The following is a 14,670-nucleotide window of genomic DNA, read 5'->3' on the forward strand; positions in this document are numbered from 1 at the left end:
AAAAAAGAATCTATTTATAGATTCCCTTTAAAAATATTCATAGGTATTAGTGTAGACATTCCAGCTTTCTTCTGATTAATGTTTGCATTATATATCTTTTTCTATGTTTTTACTTTTAACATGTAAACTGTTAATATGTATCTCTTTATTTCAAGTAGCTTTTTGTAGACAGAATATAGTTGGATTTTGCTATTTTATCCAAAAGGACAATCTCTGCCTTTTAATTGGAGTGTTTAGATCATTCATATTTAATGTGGTTATTGATACTCTTGAGTTCAAATCTGTTCTCTTGCTATTTATTTTTTCCATCTATTTTTTGTTCCTTTTGCCTTTTTTCTTTCTCTTTTAAATTAATTTAGTATTTTTTAGTATTCTATTTTGTCTCCATTATTTTGCCTTATTGGCTATATCTCAGTGCTTTATATTTTTAGTAGATTCTTTAGAGTTTTCAACATGCATTTCACATAACACAATCTAGCTCAGGAGTTGGTAAAAGGCCAAATAGTAAATATTTTAGACTTTATGGGCCACATAAATTCTCTGTCATATATATATTTTTTATAACCCTTTAAAAATATAAAAAACATTCTTAGCTTGTGGGTCTTACAAAAACAGGACATAGGCCAGATTTAGACTATGGGTCATAATTTACCAATCCTTGCTCAAGCTTCAAATATTATACCATTTCACAAATAATATAAAGAACTTACAGCAATATAGTGCTGTTGTCACATTCCATCCTTGGTGCTATTTTTGTCGTATATTTTTCTTCTGTATATAAGCCCCACAGTTTGTTGTTATAAACTTTTCTTCAAATAGTCAGTCTTTTAAAGAAAATTTAAAAGCAAGAAAAAGATCTTTTATATTTATCTATATATTTATTATTTCAGGTACTCTTTGGTATACATTTGGTATAATTTTCTTTCAGCTTGAAGAATTTTTTTAAGATTTACCATTCACCATTTTTAACATTTCTTCTTGTGTTAGTCTGCTGGATATAAATTCTCTCATCTTTTGCTTGCCTGAAAAAGTGTTTATTTAACCTTCAATTTTGAAACAAATATTCACTCAATGTAGAATTATTTGTTGACTCTTTTTCTCTTAGCACTTTAAATATGTCACTTTATTGAATTTGTTTTTTATTTTTCCTGATCAGAAGTCTGTAGTCATTCTTATGTTTGTCTTCTCTATATGTAGAATGCTGATTATTTTCCTATTGCTTTAAAAGTTTTCTTTTTATCATTGTTTTTAAGCAATTTGATTATGATGTTCCCTGGTGTGGCTTTTTTTTAAATCTCTGTGCTAATAATTCATCAAATTTGAAATATTTTGATTATTATTTCTTCCTGTAATTTTTTCTGCCCTTTTCTTATTCTCCTCCCTATTTTGACTCCAACTACATTTATATTAGACCACTTAATCTTGTCCCACAGGGTGACTTAGGGTCTAAAATATTTTTTCAGTCATTTTTTTCTCTGTACTTTGGTTTTAATATATTTCGTTGTTATGTCTTCAAGTTTACTGATTTTTTTCTTAAGGGTTTAATATGTTGTTAAGCCTATCTAGTGATTTTTTTTTAATTTCAAATGTATTTTTCAGCTCTAGAAATTCCATTTTTCTTTTAAAAATATCTTCTATTTCTTTATTCATTAAGTTTATATTTTCCTTTAAATCATCGGACATATTTGTGAAAGCTGCTTTGAAGTTTTGTCCCCTCATTCCATCATCTCTGTTATTTCTGGCTTTGTTTTTTCAATTGCTTTTTCTCTTGGTTATGTTTCAAATTTTGCTACTTCTTCATGTAGCAATATTTGTGTTATAGATAGTAATATTTAATTGGATGCCAGATATTATTGATGATACACTGTTGATTATTTTGAATTTTTATTTTTCTTTAAAGAGTGATAAAGATTTTTTGGCGTGGATTTAGTTACTTGCAAGTCAGTATGATTTTTTTTCTCTTTTAAACTTTGTTAAAGCAAGTCTAAAATAGCCTTTACTCTAGAGTTAGTTTAACTTCTTTCTGAGATGTGACCCTTTTGAGATCTCTATTGAATACCATGAGTATTCAACAAGATCTCTCTATTATGGCTGGTAAAAACTTGCATGCCTGCCAGCCCTGTGTGAACTTTGGGAATTGTTAATCTTATAGCTCCCTGATGGTTGATCTTTGCCAGGCCTCCTAGAGTTTCACCTGGTGCATATGCAGGTTAATATTCAATTTAGGATTTAGCCTAAGAACTGTGGTGGTCCCTAGGTAGATTTCTGGAAGTCTTTCTCTGAATAGCTTCCTTTTCTCCAGTACTCTAGCCTCCAAATTCCAGCTGCCAGTTGTCCTTGAGCTCCTATGTGTGTGCCCTTGACTCTGTGAACTTGAGTCTTTTCTACCCTGGCAAAAAGCCAAGTTGATCATAGGCTTTGCCTCATTTGTTTCTCTATCAGCGACCACATTCCTGTGCTTCCTGCCATCCAGTGGTTGAAAAGAGTTGTTTCATATATTTAGTCTAGTTTTCTAATTGTTTAATTGTTTTTAGTGGAAAGCAAATCCCATATCATTTACTATTTCATGGGCATAAATGTAACCCCTGACCCTGGATATTGAAGAATCTTATTTATACAGCAATATGTCTCATAAACAGAAGTAAAAAAATTTCTTGCTGAGAAATAGGAAATTTGACCAGAAGGAAACAATCATCTCATTATGAAAAATCTATGCTCAATGGCAACACAGGCGAGATGGAAACATCTCTGGGGAGTGAGTTCTGTGAGTCTCTCCCACTAGGTGTTTTTAAAGGGGTATTTATAAGTATAATGGTGGTGCCAAGGAAGAGTATTTCTATTTGGGGATGGATTAGAAAAAGCTTTACATAGGGGGAGAAAGATATTTGAGCAGAGTTGAAGGATAAAAAATATGAAGATTTAAAGGAGACAGTTTTCCAAGCACAAGTGCTGTGTGGAAAGACATGGAGATATAACATGGAATGGTGTGAGCATGTGAGTTTAGGGAGTATGAAATGTAGGTTGGAGGTGTAATCAAGGAGAAAACTGATTGAATGATATAGTGATAAGTTAAGACTTTATCCAGTAGTTGTAAGAAGTGCTTTAATGGGAGAAGTTATGTGTTTAAATAGGTAGAACACAGAACTCTTTACTGAAAGTGTGTGAAATTTATTAGCCAGAGTCTTGGCTGGAGACAGGGCAATTCCTTTGCAGTGTTTTTCAAATCATAGGCAGCAACCCCCCATCAGCGAGGTTGTAAAGTCAATTTTGCCTTTAAAAATGGAATAGAATAGAAAATGTCAGAGTGCATCACATACTAAGAGGAAGAATTTTTTTGAAACTATTATTTCACCAATATATATTCAGTTTTAATTATGTATTTGTATAATGAGTCATAATGTAAATGTATTTCTTCATGGTAATAGGAAAAATGTTTGAAAGCCACTGCTTTAGTGGACTATAAAAATTGCCTAGGTAAAAGAACATGAGGATTTATCCAAGGCATTAACAAATGGAAATATATGATAATGAAAATGTAAAATCTATAGAATTTAGAGTTTAGTGAGTTGTGTGGCTTGAGGGTCACATAGAAGAGTACAAGATGGCACCTTGGTGTCTAACTTACATAACTGGGTATTTGTTGATAACTTTATCCAAGAGCAGGTGCAAGTTTTGGGAGAAGCAATATTACTTCAGACAAAGAAAAACTAAAAAGACAGGAAAGATGGTTAGGAAAGGATCCAAAACATGTCTAAATTTTTACTCAACATAAAAGTCAATGCTGTAGCTACCCTCATCTGTTCAGGCCTTGGAGACAAGAAATTACAGAAACAAAAGTATAACAGCAGAGTAACCTAAAAGCAGATATACCAAGTAGAGAAAGAACCTAAATGAAATCAGACATTGTCTTCTCAATACATTATTTCTTTTGTTTTGTCTTAAAGAAAAAACATATTTGATGATGAAGTAAAGCCCCTTGGATGAGTTTGACAAAATATGAAAATATAGGAAGATAGATAGAGGAGCTGTACGTTATATGTAATACATGAGTGCTTAAGTTCTTGATGACATTTATCTTCACTTGTGAGAGGAGATTTAATAAAGTAATTTATTAGGTCCCTTCTCACTCATGAAAAGAAATGTCATAAAAGACCCATTCTTTCATATATTGTCCCTATAGTGAATATTAATCCTTATATTCCTAACTCAGTATGATATGCTAAATTTTCAGCGATCCTGCCTTAGAGCAAAACAAATGTAGATGCCAAGAAAATCTTAAATTTGTGAGACAGAAGAATTTCAAGACTGGTAGATGCTTTTGAGTCCTTCAATTTTAAGTGCTTATTTATTTTCAGAAAAGATCTAGCCTTGGGAAATAAGCCAAACATCATTTTAGCTGTTTAAATTATGATGCCAGGTATAATGTCTGTTCAGATTATGAGATAACAGTATATGTGGACCAAGTCTACTTCCCAACCACACCTCTCTCAGAGAAAAAGTGATGAGTATTGGTGATATGATGCAAATTTCTCCATTAGAAAAGCAACTCAATTCATAGAGTCTACTGTGTGCAAGACAGCAGACAATTTTATCTTCAAATATAAAATCTAACTACTTAAAAGATAGTTATTTAAAAAATATATAAAGCTTAAATCAAAGATTCACAAAAATAGCTAGGAAAATAGGAAATCAAGTGTAAGTCAATTCTAACTCAATTTATTACTTTTAAAGTCAACGGTAAATTAAATTTACCATTAAATTTAAACATTAAAATTTTGTTTCATTTTCGTTAGATATTTCATTTTCTCCTAAAACCGTGACTGTGTTTCACCTTTGCCTTTCAGGCTTATCTGCTCTTGGGAAGGGAGCTGTCTTGTCCAATAAATTTTCAGGTACATCTTCAGTTGCTTGAGACATGAGCAAAATGATGTAATACAAAGCAAATATGAAATGACTGCAGAAATTGACACAAATTCCTACAATTGACACAAAGTGACAGGTCTTTTCAAAGGAAAACACTGCTGACATTGGATTGGGTTATTGGTTATCTTCCTCAAAGCAGAGCTTCAGTTCTAGCAGCAAAGGCAGATGGAAAGGAATTTTAGGGAAACGGACAAAAGAACATGACATCCTTTGATAAATGGTCATAGTAATAGGTCCATATAAACCACAGATTTCTTTATTAGTTAAAAATTCTAATTCAGAAACTTTATTTTTATTTCAACAAATCTAAAATGTATCTCATATGTGGAAATAAGGATTTCAAAAGTCTAATTCAGTTCTAGCTCGTCAAGCAGGAATCCTTGTAGGAATGTGACTACGATCCTTGGGGTTGTGGAAATTTGAGCCCCTACAATTCAGAAACACTCATTTTAGGGAGGCGTGACACTGAAAATTAGCAGAAACAATATGGTTAGCTTTCTTTTCTTGAATGTGTCCTGTCTCCTGTGTCTACAGTTTTAGCAAAGGCCATGTCTGATAGCTTAGCGATTACAATGTGAGTCTTATATGTAGTAGGTGCTCAAAGTATCTTAAATTTTATGCTAGCTTTTAATTATAAATATTGTTAGGAAAAATCTGAAATATTGAACAAGATGTAAAAACATCTAAAAGATCTAAATTGGAGAACTCCCTCTTTCACTCATGTTTTTAGAGGAGTTGCTATTAACAGATCCGTTATTAGAAACGGATTGCCTTTGGTTGTTAAGAATCCAGTTGAGACTCAGGAAAAAAAAAACACATCTGTAATTTTCTTAGTATTTTTTTTTTAAATTTTTTGTTTATTGCAGTAACATTGGTTTATAACATTGTAAAAATTTCAGGTGTACATCATTATACTTCTATTTCTGCATAGATTACATCATGTTCACCACCCAAATACTAATTACAACCCATCACCACACACATGTGCCAAATTATCCCTTTCGCTCTCCTCCCTCCCCCCTTCCCCTCTGGTAACCACCAATCCAATCTCTGTCTCTATGTGTTTGTTTATTGTTGTTATTATCTACTACTTAATGAAGGAAATCATACAGTATTTGATCTTCTCCCTCTGACTTATTTCACTTTGCATAATACTCTCAATGTCCATCCATGTTGTCACAAATGGCTGGATTTCATCATTTCTTATGGCTGAGTAGTATTCCATTGTGTATATATACCACATCTTCTTTATCCATTCGTCCCTTGATGGGCACTTAGGTTGCTTCCAAGTCTTGGCTATTGTGAATAATGCTGCAATGAACACAGGGGTGCATATATCTTTATGCATTGGTGTTTTCAAGTTCTTTGGATAAATACCCAGCAGTGGGACAGCTGGATCATATATGGTAGTTCTCGCCTTGATTTTTTGCAGAATCTCCATACTGTTTTCCATAGTGGCTGCACCAGTTTGCACTCCCACCAGCAGTGTATGAGAGTTCCCTTCTCTCCACATCCTCTCCAACACTTGTTGTTTCCTGTCTTGTTAATTATAGCCATTCTGACGGGTGTGAGGTGATATCTCATTGTAGTTTTGATTTGCATTTCCCTGATAGTTAATGATTTTGCACATCTTTTCATGTGTCTGTTAGCTATCTGTATATCTTCTTTGGAGAAATGTCTGTTCAGGTCTTTTGCCCATTTTTAATTGGGTTGGTAGTTTTTTTGTTGTTGAGATGCATGAGTTCTTTATATATTTTGGAGATTAAGCCCTTATCAGATGTATGGTTTGCAAATATCTTCTCCCAATTGTTAGGTTGTCTTTTCGTTTTGTTGATGGTTTCCTTTGCTGTACAGAAGCTTTTTAGTTTGATGTAGTCCCATTTGTTTACTTTTTCTATTGTTTCTCTTGCCCGGTCAGACATGGTGCTTGAAAATATGTTGCTAAGACCGATGTCGAAGATCGTACTGCCTATGTTTTCTTCTAGAAGTTTCATAGTTTCAGGTCTTACATTCAAGTCTTTAATCCATTTTGAGTTAATTTTTGTGTATGGTGTAAGGTAAGGGTCTACTTTCATTTTTTTGCACGTGGCTATCCAGTTTTCCCAACACCATTTGTTGAAGAGACTTTCTTTTCTCCATTGTATGTTCTTGGCTCCTTTGTCAAAGATTAGCTGTGCATAGATGTGTGGGTTTATTTCCGGACTTTCGATTCTATTCCATTGATCTGTGTGTCTGTTTTTGTGCCAGTAACATGCCGTTTTGGTTACTATAGCTTTGTAGTATATTTTGAAATCAGGGATTGTGGTACCTCCAGCTTTGTTGTTTTTTCTCAGGATTCCTTTAGCTATTCAGGGTCTTTTGTTGTTCCATATAAATTTTAGGATTCTTTGTTCTATTTCTGTGAAAAATGTTGGAACTTTGATAGGGATTGCATTGAATCTATAGATTGCTTTAGGAAGTATGGACAACTTAACTATGTTAATTCTTCCAATCCAAGAGCACGGAATATCTTTCCATTTCTTTGTGTCTTCTTCAATTTCTTTCAGAAATGTTTTATAGTTTTCCGTGTACAGCTTTTTCACCTCTTTGGTTAAGTTTATTCCTAGGTATTTTATTCTTTTTGTTGCAATTGTAAATGGGATGGTATTCTTAATTTCTCTTTCTGCTACTTCGTTGTTAGTGTATAGAAATGCAACTGATTTTTGTATGTTGATTTTGTATCCTGCAACTTTACCATATGTGTTTATTACTTCTAAAAGTTTTCTGATGGATTCTTTAGGGTTTTCTATATATAAAATCACGTCATCTGCAAATAGTGACAGTTTCACTTCTTCCTTTCCAATTTGGATCCCTTTTATTTCCTTCTCTTGCCTGATTGCTCTGGCTAGGACTTCCAGTACTATGTTAAATAGGAGTGGTGACAGTGGGCATCCTTGTCTGGTTCCCATTCTCAGAGGGATAGCTTTCAGTTTTTCACCATTGAGGATGATATTAGCTGTGGGTTTCTCATACATGGCTTTTATTATGTTAAGGTACTTTCCTTCTATACCCATTTTATTCAGAGTTTTTATCATAAATGGATGCTGTATCTTGTCAAGTGCTTTCTCTGCATCTATTGAGATGATCATGTGATTTTTATTCTTCATTTTATTAATGTGGTGTATTACGTTGATTGATTTGCAAATGTTAAACCATCCCTGCATCCCTGGAATAAATCCCACTTGATCATGGTGTATAATCTTTTTAACGTATTGTTGTATGCGATTTGCTAGTATTTTGTTGAGGATTTTTGCATCGATGTTCATCAGTGATATTGGCCTGCAATTTTCTTTTTTTTTGTGTTGTCCTTGTCTGGTTTTGTTATCAGGGTAATGTCGGCTTCGTAGAATGAGTTAGGGAGCTTCCCCCCCTCCTCAATTTTTTGGAAGAGTTTGAGAAGGATAGGTATTAAGTCTTCTTTGAATGTTTGGTAGAATTCACCAGGGAAGCCGTCTGGTCCTGGACTTTTATTTTTGGGGAGGTTTTTGATTACTGTTTCGATCTCCTTACTGGTGATTGGTCTATTCAAATTCTCTACTTCTTCTTGATCCAGTTTTGGAAGGTTGTATGATTCTAAGAATTTATCCATTTCTTCCAGATTGTCGAATTGGTTGGCATATAGCTTTTCATAGTATTCTCTTATAATCTTTTGTATTTCTGAGGTGTCTGTTGTAACCTCTCCTCTTTCATTTCTGATTTTACTTATTTGTGCCTTCTCTCTTTTTTTCTTGGTGAGTCTAGCCAAAGGTTTGTCAATTTTGTTGATCTTTTCAAAGAACCAGCTCTTGGTGTTATTAATTTTTTCTATTGTTTTTTTGGTCTCTATTTCATTTATTTCTGCTCTGATTTTTATTATTTCCCTTCTTCTACTAATTTTGGGCTTGGTTTGTTCTTCTTTTTCCAGTTCCTCTAGGTGCATTGTTACATTGTTTGTTTGAGATTTTTCTTGTTTGTTGATAGAGGCCTGTATTGCTATAAACTTCCCTCTTAGAACCGCTTTTGCTGTATCCTATAAATTCTGGCATGTTGTATTTTCATTTTCATTTGTCTCCAGGTGTTTTTTGATTTCTTCTTTGATTTCTTCATTGACCCAGTCATTGTTCAGTAGCATTTTATTTAATCTCCACGTATTTGTGGCTTTTCTGATTTTCTTCCTATAGTTGATTTCTAGTTTCATACCATTGTGGTCAGAAAAGATGCTTGGTATTATTTCAATCTTCTTAAATTTATGGAGACTTGTTTTGTGGCCTAATATGTGATCAATCCTGGAGAATGTTCCATGTGCATTTGAAAAGAACGTGTATTCTTCGGTTTTGGGATGGAACGCTCTGTATATATCTACTAGGTCCATCTGTTCTAATGTGTCATTTAAAACCAATATTTCCTTATTGATTTTCTGTTTGGATGATCTATCCGTTGGTGTAAGTGGAGTGTTAAAGTCCCCTACTATTATTGTGTTACTGTCTATTTCTGTTTTTATGTCTGTTAATAATTGCTTTATATATTTAGGTGCACCTACATTGGGTGCGTAGATATTACAAGTGTTATATCCTCTTGTTGGATTGTTCCCTTGATCATTATGTAATGCCCTTCTTTGTCTCTTTTTACAGTTTTTGTTTTAAAGTCTATTTTGTCTGATATGAGTACTGCTACCCCAGCTTTCTTTTCATTGCCATTTGCATGGAGTATCTTTTTCCACCCCTTCACTTTCAGTTTGTGAGTGTCTTTAGGTCTGAAGTGTGCCTCTTGTATGCAGCATATATATGGGTCTTGTTTTTTTATCCAATCAGCCACCCTATGCCTTTTAATTGGAGCATTTAGTCCATTGACCTTTAAAGTAGCTATTGATAAGTATGTACTTACTGCCATTTTCTAACTTTTTTTTTCTCAGTGTTTTAGTAGTCCTTCTCTCTTCCTTTCTTCTTCTCTACAGAATAGATGGTCTCTTTAGTTTGACCTCTGTCTGAAAGCTCTACTCTTTAACTCCCCTCCTCCATCATTTTATGTTTTTGATATCAATCTAACCTCTTTTTTGTGCATTTGTATCCATTACCCTCTTATCATGGAAATAGATAATTTTTCCTATTTGTGGTCTTCTCTTTTCCCCTTAAATCAGTCCCTTGAACATTTCTTGTAGCACTGGTTTCTTGGTGAAAAACTCCTTTAATTTTTGCTTGTCTGGGAAATTTTTGATCTCTTCTTCCATTTGAATGATAACCTTGCTGAGTAGAGTATTCTTGGCTGTAAGTTTTTTCCTTTTAGCGCTTTAAATATATTGTGCCACTCTCTTCTAGCCTGTAACGTTTCTGCTGAGAAGTCAGCTGATAGACTTATGGGGTTTCCTTTGTATGTAACTTGACTTTCTCTTGCAGCTTTTAGGATTCTCTCTTTATCTTTAATTCTGGACATTTTGATTATGATGTGTCTTGGTGTGGGCCTCTTTGGGTTTATCTTGTTTGGGGCTCTCTGTGCTTCCTGTACCTGGATGTCTGTTTCCTTCCTTAGGTTAGGGAAGTTTTCATCTATTATTTCTTGAAATAGATTCTCTGCCCCTTTGTCTCGCTCTTCTCCTTCTGGGACACCTATAACACGGATGTTAGTGTGCTTGATGTTGTCCCAGAGGTCCCTTAGACTGTCCTCACTCTTTTTAATTCTTTTCTCTTTTACCTGTTCAGCTTGGGTAATTTCTTCCAGTCTTTCGTCCAGCTCACAGATCCCTTCACTGTATCCTCTACTCTGCTTTGGAGTCCCTCTAGTGAATTTTTCATTTCCAGTGTTGTATTCTTCATTTCTGATTGGTTCTTTTTGACATTCTCACTGAGTTCATCTATTCTTCTCCCCAGATCAGTGAGCATCCTTAACACTCTTTGTTTGAACTCTCTGTTGGGTAGGTTGCTCATTTTTGTTTCATTTAGTTCCTTTTCTGGGGTTTTGTCCTGTTCCCTTACTTAGAATGTATTCCTTTGCCTCCTCATTTTGCCTCTTTCCCTGTGCTTGTGTCTACGTATTAGGTAGGCCAGCTACATCTCCTGCTCTTGGATAGGTGACCTCATGTAAGTGATGCCTTAGGAGACCTGCAGTGTGCTTCTCTCAGTTCTCAACATTCCAGGGTTGACCCCTATGTGGGCTACGTGTGTCCTTCTGTTGTGGCCTGTTTGCTCTCCCTGTAGGTGCCCAGGGAGGCCGAGTTACACTCCTGGCCAGCTGTTGTAATGCTCAGCTGCTTGTAGTTGTTGTGGGCCCTTCAGTCTCTTTATCAGGTGTGGGGAGCCCCAGCACCACTGGCTACAAGTTCTAATACCACATTTGTGTTGCCGTATTTCTTTTAAGTGAGTAGGCCCCCAGCGTGGCAGGTTGTTAGGCTCAGGGCCTTACAATTGCTATAAGCCTCCAGCCTTTAGGTCTCTTGTCAGCTCTCTGAGGATTGCAGCTGGGTGGGGCTGGCTTCAGGCACAGGAGCACCCAGTTGTTTCAGGCTTTGGAAGGTGGGGCAAACCCCCTATGAGGGTCTCTGAGAAGCACAAATCTTCTGCAGGTGACAAGCCCTGCCACCCACAGGTCCACACACACAGTCAACACAGTCCTGCCCCGTGTGGGCGCCCCGACCTCCTGAAGCAGACCCAGTCTCTCCACGGTGGGAGCCCCACACACTCCACCACCACCCCACACTCTCCACCTGCGCCTTGTGCCCACCCTGCCCCGCTGAAGTGGGCTCAGTTGCCAGGCTGCAGAGAATCCAGTCACCAATCTATGCAGGCCCACAAGTTGCCTGAGGGCTTGTTGTTGGGTGGGGCCAGTCTTTAGGGTGGGCTGCCTGCGCTGGCTGAGCTGGATTAAATCGGTGCTCTAGCAGGTGGGGCAGACCCTGGGCTAGCAGGCCTCAGGGAGAACTCCAATGGCGTCTGTGTCAGCACACCCACACCAGGCCACAACAATGGCCGCTGCCAATGTCCCAGTCCCTGGAGAGGTCTTACCTCTCACTGAGATGCACTCAGGGCCTATTAGGTGAGTCTCTTTTCACCACAACACTGTGCACCTTTCTTTCTGGTGATTTTAGGTTGCTTTCTGAAACGGGTAAGTTTGCGTGTGGGCCCTTTAAGAGCCAGTTTTAATGTCTTTGTGAACCAGCTTTTCTGGGAGTACTCCCCAATGTTTTAGTAGCAGCAACGTCAGATATTATGCCACTTGTCTCAATTGTGCTGGGTCCACAAAATGCCCACAGCGGGGGCACTCCCCGGCTCAGGGCCCCCCTCCTCTAGGGAGGGCTGAGTACCTGTGCACTGCTCCCGGGGGGCCGTGAGGTGCTGTGGCTTGTGAAGGTGGCGTTTTTTCTCTCCAGAAGGGAGTTTCTGCCTCTTCCACCTCAATTAGTATTGTCCGTTGTTGCAGGAGTTCCTCTTATCCAGTTTTCAGTTCTGTCTCAGGGGTAATTTTTCCACGTGTAGTTGTAAATTGGCTGTGTCCACGGGAAGAGGTGAGTTCAGAGTCTGCCTACACTGCCATCTTGACTTCTCTCCTCTTAGGTTTTTTTTTAATGGTCCATTTCAGCATAGAATTAATTAGTGTATTACTATGTCTAATTATAGAAATAAACTATCATTTTTTTTCATATACATTGCCAAGATCACGAGATAGAAAATAATGCATGGGTAAAAAATTCAAAATAGAATTATTCCAAAAGGGGAATAAACATTGCTTATTTCTGTTTAAATATATTTGATGAAGCTGGTTCTGGGATGATAGAGGTGAACTAGCAGCAATTGTTTTTCTTCTCCCACCATCCCGTGAAATGCTCATAGACACCTCTGCTATTAAGGGTGGGATACTTCAGCCACATTAGAAACTAGGGATTTTCATCAACTATCTGCAGAACTTCATAAGATGTTTCTGCTTAACAAAACTAAGCAGTATGCAGATTTCTACCAACCATTAACACTTACTCTTATCTCAGTGATATCAGATCTTTCCTGACCAAGGGACTGAAGACCATGTTGTAGCTGTTTTCTAAAATGCCTAGGGAAATTTTCTTTCCTATCATCCCTATCATGGCCATTCTTTTACAGTTATACAGATATAAGATGCCCCAGTAGTGCAATCTTCCTGAGTATAGATGTGTACTGGTAATATATTGTATCTTCACGAAGTCTATAGAAGGAAGACACAAATGTGAGAAAAGTAGTGAAAATTGTGTTCTCTGAGGGATGTGTACAATGAAATATAGTCAACATGAGACTTTGAAAATAATCTTTAATATGAAAATAAAGGTACTTTATCCTCCAGATACAGAGAAAAACTAAAACTTTACAATATGAAAGCAAGGAATATTTTTATAACATTTATTTTTATTTATAATAAATTTTTGTTGAGGAAGAGATGAAAAATAATAACAATGACAGCATGAGATAAAAATGGGGCTAAATTAGATGTAATCAAAGATGAAAATCAACCTAGGAATGTGGAAAGATTGTAAAGAAACCTAAAATGCACTAGCACAGTTAAAATCTGCTTTAGAAACAATAAAGAGTAAAATCCATGTTATAGAAGTAGGAAGTTTATGTTGCGGACAAGCATGAAAAATTTTTTCAGAAAGCAGAGGATCTTTTTATCAAAAATTAAAATTGTATGAGAGAAGATGATAGCTACCAAAAATATAGAAAAGGGGTCAAACATACAGATAATTGGTATCCCTGATGAAGAGATGAAAATAAATAAAACAGAATCAATACCCAACAATATCAGAGAAGAAAACTTTCTCTGGTAAAGAAAAACTTTAGTCTGAAGATCAACAGTACTCTTCAGGAAAAGTGTCTTCAGGAGAGGGTAATGTTTAGACAATTCCTGGTAAGCTTGCTTTATAATCAAACATGAAGAAAACATTCTATAAACGTTAAGATTGAAAAAAAGGATTATATTAAAAGGCAATAGAATCATCCTAACCTTAGATTTCTCTGCAATAGTAATCATCAGAAGTCAAGGGAGCAAAATCAATAGATTCTTGAGAGGAGAAAATAGTGTCACCAAAACTCATGTATATAGTTTTATATACATGTATATAGATCATAACAAAAGAGCCTCAGTTTTTCCAGCATCCAGAATTTCCACCTTTCGCATGCCATTTCAAAATGATATATAAAATTATATTTCTCGTGTACTTAACCTATATTTCTCGTGTACTCCTACCTATAGTCAGGAGTATACCTCCTACGTTCCTTTCTAAAAAAAATTAGTCAGATATATATCAACTGACAATGATTAATTCAAATGGAAGATCTCAAGAATGGGAAGTTATGGTATAATTGACTGTAAATTACAGAATTACATTTAAACAATCATGGGAAATATGCTTAAAAATCAATACAAATGTAAAACAGTTCTCAAAAAAAAGATGTATGGTGTAAAGTAATTATTTATTAATAATATTCTTGGTCCAAAATCTTAGATAATAGTAATAAAATAAATTAATTTTTAGAGAAGTGATAAAGGGAATTAAAATTATGGATATTCTTCACTTTATAAAGGGAGAATCTAAAACAATAATTTTATTTTTGATAATATATATCTAGCTACATACAAGTATATTGAAAACTACAAAGATACTCTCCAAATAAATCACATATGGTATCTTCTAAATCTCCGAAGAAAAGAGGCAAATAAAGCATAATTCATTTACCAATAGACAGAAAGCAAAGAAAGCAACCAGGAAACATT

At 35.6% G+C, this 14,670-nt stretch overlaps 1 long non-coding RNA gene across 1 annotated transcript in view; it reads left to right on the plus strand.

Moving 5' to 3' along the window:
- The first annotated feature begins 11,765 nt into the window (after nt 1–11,765).
- The window catches only part of LOC131410744 (uncharacterized), a 49,946-nt gene continuing 47,041 nt past the window's right edge, over nt 11,766–14,670 (plus strand). Inside the window, exon 1 of the long non-coding RNA XR_009221406.1 lies at nt 11,766–11,967. This is a non-coding gene — a long non-coding RNA (uncharacterized LOC131410744). The remainder of the gene's footprint in view (nt 11,968–14,670) is intronic.

Source organism: Diceros bicornis, chromosome 10 (genome assembly GCF_020826845.1).
Source record: "Diceros bicornis minor isolate mBicDic1 chromosome 10, mDicBic1.mat.cur, whole genome shotgun sequence".
Taxonomy (NCBI): Eukaryota; Metazoa; Chordata; class Mammalia; order Perissodactyla; family Rhinocerotidae; genus Diceros; species Diceros bicornis.